Consider the following 8400-nt stretch of genomic DNA (forward strand, 5'->3'; position numbering starts at 1 on the left):
CTACCCTACACTCTCTGAAGAATAGATCCTCAGTTTCTAGAGAACTCTCTTCTCTCCCTTCTGGTCACCTCTCCAGGCTCCACCAACTTGCCCTACATGAGCCTTCACGACTGGCAGCCTCCTTTCTAGCATGTCCCCAATAGAACATGGTCCTCTCTCTCTTGGGGGGCACAGAACCGAGTGCCTTCCCCTTCTGGGGCCCATCAGGAGAAGCAGGGTGTACCTAATCATTGTATTAAACTCAGCTTCATGGGCCACCATGGAGAACTTTCATTCATTTCCTGAATCTGGACAAAAACTATTCACACAAGCACAACTGATATTTGGGAACATAAATCCAGTTGTCTTCACGGGCCAAGAACGGCTGCTCTCTCGCACACAACTCAAGGGCCTTCTCAGTTTTACCCACGTTGCCTGCTGGCCATGGTCATTTGTGAAATTTCTGAACTGTCCAGGAGGGGATGAGCCAAGCAAATTCTCTTGAAAAGATTTAGTTCAGATAGTCACAATTTGACTAACTGCCTTGTAAACCCAAGAACTTGCAGAGGGGCATGGAAAATACTGGAACTCTTGCCCCAAACTCCACGTGCGCTGATGCTTCTTATGCGCAGAAGGAATGTGAGATTATTCAAACCAATTAGCAACCTGGTTCAAAATGGGAATTTTTAAAAAATACTCATTGGGACCTCAACCCATATTAGCACTCCAGCTACCATCTTCCTGTGAGTTTATCATCCAGCACAGTGGTACATAGCACACAGCAAAGAAAATAGGTATACTTAGCCCGGATGCCTGGAACCTTTTTGGAAGGCCATGTGAGCTGCTAATAAACCACCTCAGGATATACAGAAACAAAATAGGCTGTGATTCAATCTTGGAAGTGCAGTTGGGGAGAGGGCTTTTGTGTGTCCCAAATGCAGATGGTTCTTGACAATGTTAGCAACATGCCCAACCCAACATCTATGAACGGCAAACTAGACACTTCTTAGCGAAAGGACACACTCCCTTATAGACTCTGCATTGCAGGTGTCACAGGTACTCATTCATGGTGATAACGACTTTGCAAATTAGGTATTATTATTTCATTTACTAGGTGGGGAAACTGAGGCTTCAAGAGGTGAAGTGATCTTCCCGAGCTCACACAGCTCCAAGGTCCCAGAGCCAGGTTCCAAATCCAGTTCTTCTCTGAGCACCTGGGCCCAGTCTCTTAACTGCCTTCCCCACTGCTGGGCCCTTTGAGCATTCTTTATGCAGAAGCTGTTTTCCTGTTTAAAAAAAAAAAAATAATTATTGAAAAGCTTTTACACCTTTCAGCAACCCTGGCATCACAGATTTTATCAAGGAAGAGGAGGCCAAACCTGGGGAGACTGACAGTCAGCCCAGAAATGCAGAACCCAAGAGTGCCGGGGGACAGAAGCAGACTGAAGGCACAGGCCCTCAGGGGACCAGGTAAGGACTCGTGGCTCATGCATCTTGGTCCTTGGAGAGAATTGACTTGAACTGTTACCTGGTGAATTCTGTATGGTTTTTAGACACGTGTGCTTTTATGTGGAGGAGAGTGTACCTTAAAATGAAATGCTTAAAAGGTTTTGAAAGCAAACCATTAGTTCTAGTTCCTTCTTCAAGAGGAAGAAGGCTGCCAGGAAAAGGTAGAGAAGGTAGGTAGTTTGTTTTTATTCCTTCTCCAATTTATTCCATTAAGCGTGATTGTGCATCATTTTAAGTGGAGGGCAGCCATTTGGCCTCTGGAAAGGGCATCTGGGTGGCAGGTGGTGGGGTTGGGGTGGGGAACAAGGGTGGAGAAGCAGTGTGCAACTCTGGGGATATCTCACCTGGCCCAGGAGGGATGGATGGGTGTCTGTGGGTGGCAGGCTGCTCACGTCCCACAGGGATCTTCTCACTTCTGATCCAGGGTTTCAGGATCTCAGTGTGTAAGAAAAAACATCGAAATAAATATATGCTTTATTTCCAAACACTGGTGCATACCCCCCTCTTTCAGGCCTGAGCTTCCTAAGCCATGCTGCTCCACTGACCACATTCCCCTCCCCTGTGGTGGCAGAAGACATAGGACCCAAGGAGTCTCCATGGCACTCAAAGAAAGTGACACTGGACAGCCAACCTTGCCGTGGACCTAGTCTTCCCCTTGGAGAAACCACTGAGCATCCCACTTCACCATGCAATGAATGCAGTTGGCTGTATTTTAACATGTGATCTATGCTTTGGTGGACACCTGTAAATATAGGACACCATAGTGGCTTGGATGGCTTGGAAGTAGGGTCAATGAGAGCATACGTGAATCTATAGCAACCGGATGTCACAGGCTCCTAGTGATCTAACACCTCCTGTTGAGAAGAGAAAACCTGTCTTCTAATTCCTCCAATGTCATCTTTCTCCTAGCCTTGGAGCCAAGGGCTGATCAAGCAGACACTCTGGATTATAGTTCCCTTGTCTAAAATTCAAGATAATAAAATCTACTTCACTGTAATGCTGTAATAACTAAAGGAAATAATGTATTGATCAGCTCTAGTGGGCACAAATTATTATTAGTTTCTCTCCTGCCATCTCCCCAGGGACCTTAGTAAACCCCTGAATATTATCTGAAAGATGAGGTTCCCCATGCATAGAACATTTCTGAACCCATGAGGTTTCCATACAGTCTTCCGCCTGTACCCAGAAGACATCTTCTGTTATCCTGAAATTCACTGAGAATTTGTCCCAATTTTCTGGTATATATTCAGTTTTCTCTTACATAAGGATAAGGGCTCCTTGTCTTCCCCCAATTTTTTCCTCACTAGTCTCTAATTTTTCCTCTCACATGCTAAAGTGGTTTGCATAAATCGGAGTAGGAGCCAGATGTTTGAATTGTATCGGGGAGAGATTTGAAGCAAATGTGGCAAAGAGGTAATATATAGAAAGCTCTTACAAATCAATAAGAAAAAACATGAGTCCCTAATAGAAAAATGGGAAGAGGCATAGCAGATAATTTCATAATAACCTAATAAACATTTGGACAAAAAAAAAAAAAAACCAAAAACCAAAACAAGTTGAATCTCACTAAGTAATACATGGGAATTTGCACGAGAGCAATCTGGCCTCCCAAACTGGCTAAGGTTTTTAAAATAATACTCAATACTGGTAGTGAAATGAGTAGCATTTCCTGGGCACTGTTGTGTCAGATGCTATGCCAAGCCCTCGGCATGAGTTGCTGGTGACACAGCTATGAGAGATAGGTTCATATCCTACCTGTAGGGTAATTACAAACTGGAATTACGCAACATCTGTGAAGTCTTTAGAAGGGTCAAATCTTTGATGTAGCAATTCCACGCCTACAAATCTGGTCTAATGAGACACACAGTGGAAGTTGTATGAGCAAGGACATTTATCTTGGGGTAATTTGTAACGGCAAAAACCATGAAACAACTTACATACCCAGGAATAGGAGAAGAGTTAAATTATGATACATTTATGTAATGTATCTTAACCTGTACTTAATATCCTGTTCTCAAAGAATAATTGAATTTAATGGCAGGAGATCATGCTCACAATAAAAAGTTTTAGGGAAAGAAAGCAGGACATAAAGTTGGATGTACCCAAATATTCCAATTTTGGTTTTTTGAAGAGGTAAGGCTAGGTAAGAGAGCTCAGAGTTGTAAATCCAGTGCCATCAGGGAACAGACAGATGTGGCAGGAGAAACACATAACCAGGGCTGTGGGGCCTGAGGTAAACCAGAACATACAGCCTCCACGTGAAAGTGGTTGCCTCAGTGTTCAAAGGTTGAACCAAAGCCCTACATAGGATGAAAATAACCCGGGGGTCTTGAGTTGGCAACCCACCCCTGAGTTCCTGAACAGGAGCAATGGCTATCTGAGTTTTGGACTATGGGTGATTTTGTTTTCTTCATCTTCTGAAAGTTCCAATATTTCTTCAAATGAAGAGCGACTACTTGTATAACCAGAGGAAAAAGTTCAAAGCCTATGGCTCTTGGAATGTAGGAAAACTACTGGCTGGTCAAGCACATAAAGAAGTTTAGATCGGACAGAGCCAGAGGGCAGACAGGGGCCTTTTCTGGCTTCATCTTGTTGCCTCTAGAACATTCCGTCGCACCTCGTTGAACTCCCAGATGTGGGAGGCGCCCCCACTTCTAAGTTAAAGTCCACACGGGGTCCCAGATGCATTCGGCAGAATCTGTAGGGTCTGGTCTATGAATAGTACATCCCAGCATACCGAAGGGGGTGTTTCATCCGCGCCCCAGAGCTATGAGATCTGCTCCCTCTCAGGTAGACATAAGAAATCAGATTAAAATAGAGTAAATATACAATGGTGCCACCTGCCACCTTTAGGGGAAACACGTCAGGAAAGGGTGATTGGACCTATCAAGAGAAGGCGGTGGTGGTGGCAAAGAGGGTGAAGATGCGTTCCTGGGCTGTGCTGGGACCCGCAGGCATCATCCTACTGTGTTCTGAAGCCAGTGTCCCTGGGTGGCACCCCCATAGCTTCCTTGAAAAAATTGTGGTTCCCGCTGAGTGTCCAGTTCCCCGTTTCAGAAGCTGCCCTAATGGCTCATTTTGCGTTGGTGTCTCCTGAAGTCCAGATTAAACTGGCTCAGGGCAGAGGGGCTGCTACCTGTTCAGGGACAGACCAGAAGATTTGGGTCCCAGCACTGAGCTGATCTCCAAGGCCCTTCATCAAATTCAAAATGAAAAGGAATCAACCAGAGCCTGTGTTTCCAAATCTCCTGTTATCACTTTTTCCACCCGCCCTAAACTATCCAGAGAATTCAGTGGGTCACACAGAAGCATGTGTCCCTCAGACCACGATCCAAACCAGCTCCACTCCTGTACGAGCTGCTCAGAGCTCCTTGGAATTGCTGATTCATCTCTTACTGGGGTTTCGAAAACCCACGAGGGGCCCGATAGGAGAGCTTAACTGATTTCTGGAAGAGCTGATGAGTAAAAACGCGCACCGTGTCGCTGAGTGTCCCATGCAGTTAACAATAAAAGAGGCTTACAGAGTATTAGGACGTTAGAAGCTGGTGCTCCCCGGGAGGCCCTCAATTAAAGTGAGTCAGTATTGACTTGGCCCTTGGCTCGGCCAGATGCTCTGAGGATTTGCAAATCAAATCCTTGCCTGAGCTAGTACCGGCACAGGCCTTCCCAAACTGGTGGAGTCCTGTCCCCTCTGTGGGGTGAGTGGCTTTAGAAGCTGAACAACAAGGACAGCAGTGCCTCGTTAGATGCTGCAGGACGCCATGAGGGGACCGGGGCAGGAAGGCCGACGCCAGGAGGGAACAGAGAGAAAAACAAAGAGAAATGGAATCAGAGAAGTACTTAGTGTCCTATCCACATCGAGAGGGTAAAAAACCGTGAACAGCACACACAGCATCACAATGAATTAAATGGATTCTCATTTTCATGAGGAAATGGAAAGGCCACCCAGTTTCTTAAGGGGGACTCAGGGTAGGGACTGAGAACACCATAGCGTCAGGCAGGCTTGAGTTCAAGTGATTGCACCATCATTTACTAGAAATACGATCTCCAGGAGCCTTGGTGCCCTTGATTATAGTGTGGTGTGATTGTGGTACCTGTTTCATAGGGTTGTGAGGCCCAAATGTGTGTATGTAATGCAGTTAGTATAGTGCCTGGCCCATTCTGTACACACCCTCAGTAAGTAGTGCTTAATCATTATTTTTATAAGGCAGGTTTTGACCACGTGACTTCACCGCTATTAATTCCTACTCATTTGGGCTCTTTGCCTCCTCCTTCCTGTACATCTCTTAATACTTTAGAATCAGGGGGTAGAGGGAAGAATTCTCTCATACCAAGAGGTTATAGATCGACTGGAGGCGAATGACAAAGACAAGGTAATGATCTCATGAGAGAGTTATAATTTTTATCACACTAAGCAGTAAATATAACCAAAATCATCAGGGTAACTGGATACCAGCTTCTAGAGCCTCCCCCCCCATCTGCCAAGGTAGATTATATTTTCCTTAAGATTTTGCAAAGCTGTGTGTGAAGCAGGAGTGTCGTAAATGTACGCTGAATGAAACCAGATGAGGAGGCACTGGTGGTTTTCATGGAGGGCTGGTTTTCCTTCTCCATAAATACTGGAATGAAAACCGTCATTCGAGAGACTTCCCCATTACCAGCCCTGGCTGACCTGGACTGGACAGTCTTCCCAAAAGCTTCCACAGAAACAATCTGTATCCTCAGGGTCACCCCGTCTCCCCAGAACCAGCCTAAGCTCCACAAATGTACAAAAGAAGCAGTGAAAGAAAGCTAATTCTACTGTTGTCCTTTTGTACATCCAGCCGTCTTAACCAAGCATATTTTCTTCTCTAGGCTTCTTTGTTGACTTGAGGGATTCTCAGTGTTGGTGTTAAGGGTCTTTCATCCATGAGCACCTATAGTAAAACAACAAACTTGTCTTTTCTGCATGCAGATCCAGTAGTTCAACAAGAGGGCCCAATGTGGACAAGTGACACTAAGCTGAAGAGGCCAACTCGAGAGAGAAGAAACTTCGTCTCATCCTCACAGTTAATGACCACGACTGAGAATACCCCTGAGAGAGCCAAAAAAGGAGACCCAAGTGCTCTTTCCCAGAATGAGCTATATCCAGGCCTACGTCAGGCCTTCCAAGGAACAAACAGTCCTCAAATGTTGAGTGAGTCCTTGGGGCCACCACTCATAACCACCAACCCGGGAGGACCAAGAAGGGCACCATTTAGGTTCAGAGACGAAGATTTTTATTCCATTTTATCATTAAACCCTGGCGGAGATGGTGATGACACTGAGGAAGAGACTCTTGTCGAGGAAGAACTTTTGTTGGCTGGTATGCACCCAACTCGTTCTCCTTCCAATCACAAGAGAAGTCGCTTTCTTGGGATATCGGCCACTCAGACCAAAAATAAAAATTTTGAAGAAAACCCTGAAAATTGGAGAGCTAATTCTGTAAGAAGAAATGAGTCCAGTTATGGCTCCTTAAGAATAAGCAATGCAATGGAGCCCGTGACCAAACCTCCGCCTCTTGGGCCAAGGGTGTTTCAAGACCCCGAGCTACCTCCTGGAGGATCTCCTAAAGAGAATGACAGTGGTGACAGTAAACATGAGAACAGCGCTTTTCCTTCATGGGACACCAAATCTAGTCTGGATGGTGACCTCAGTGCTGAAAATGTATTTAGAGATTGTATTTCAATGGAAGACAGGTCTGGTACCCATGATTATGAAAGAGATTGGCATGCCTATCTAAACAGCTCTAGTAATTCTCTTGACTATTTTCTTTCTGGTAGATCAACAGCTCCAAGATCACCAGCGAGTTCATCTTACAACACTCCTGGATCATTAATGCATTCTGCTGCGAGAGGAGATACTCCAGTAGACTCGTCAATGTCATCTACCTTAGTTCAGAGTGCAGACTCAGAGGGAAACTCAAGGTTTAGTGTTCGTCGACCACTGTCCCCTATTAGAAATAGGAATCTATTTGTCAGTGCTGAAAACCATAGTTATTTTCCAGTAAACAGTGCACATGAATTTGACGTCAGGGGAGAAGAAGATGTTACTTTAACAAGCCCATCGCAGGGGGCTCCATTATACACAGAAGACCTCTCACTAAATCCTGAAAGCAACTTGTCCTTGGTGGAGTCTTCCAGCTCCTCTCCATCAAGAATGAACATACAAGGCCATTTGCATGTGCCTGGGTCCCTGCAAGAAAACATACCCTTTACTTTCTTTGCAGTCTCTGATTCCCCAAATCAAAATGATAATGGAAACGGACTGGCAGTCTCTGCTTTCACAGATGAAAAGGAAGCCATTACGATAAAGGCAGACCCTGAGAAACTCAAGAAATTACAGGAAAGGTGAGGAATTTTCATAATTGGATGTACACACTTTTAAAAAAAAATTCTGTGTTTCCCAGGTAGAAATAACCAGTGCTTTCATTAGAGCATCATGGGAATTTTAAACTCATAGACAGGCCATTCTTTGGCATTTTAATGCCGCTTATATCGAGGAAATTGTCTATTTTGTTGCTCTTAACATACATGTATCTATGAGGAAATGTTTGGTCTTCTAGCTCAATCTCTTCAGTATTCCTGAAGTGTTTTTTCCTTGAATACTGTTACTGTAACTTTAAGGAAGGCAAGTTTGCTAGACGTAAGGGGTTTTGAACTGCTGTGTAGAGCTAGCGTTTCTCACCAGCCATTAGGAACCAGGATTTTTTTTTTTTTTCATTTTAACAGTTTTTATTTCAAGTCACATAGAAGATTACTTTACTCTTGGATCTTCTCAATTGTTTCTTCCTTGTATTTGCCCTTTTCCTTTCCTACTTGGCTAGATTTGGCTTTCTGTTCAAGGATCTTTTCTTTTTTCTTTTCTTTTTTTTTTTTTTTTTTTTTTTTTTTT

At 44.4% G+C, this 8400-nt stretch overlaps 1 long non-coding RNA gene and 1 pseudogene across 1 annotated transcript in view; both read right to left on the bottom strand.

The window, feature by feature from the left end:
* Positions 1 to 1061: 1061 nt before the first annotated feature.
* Positions 1062 to 8400, bottom strand: part of LOC132003165 (uncharacterized) — a 12235-nt gene continuing 4896 nt past the window's right edge. The window contains exons 2-3 of the long non-coding RNA XR_009400152.1: positions 1833 to 1923; positions 1062 to 1265 (exon numbers count right to left, since the gene is read on the bottom strand). This is a non-coding gene — a long non-coding RNA (uncharacterized LOC132003165). The remainder of the gene's footprint in view (positions 1266 to 1832; positions 1924 to 8400) is intronic.
* Positions 8058 to 8400, bottom strand: part of LOC132004060 (large ribosomal subunit protein uL24-like) — a 1412-nt pseudogene continuing 1069 nt past the window's right edge.

Source organism: Mustela nigripes, chromosome 16 (genome assembly GCF_022355385.1).
Source record: "Mustela nigripes isolate SB6536 chromosome 16, MUSNIG.SB6536, whole genome shotgun sequence".
Lineage (NCBI taxonomy): Eukaryota > Metazoa > Chordata > Mammalia > Carnivora > Mustelidae > Mustela > Mustela nigripes.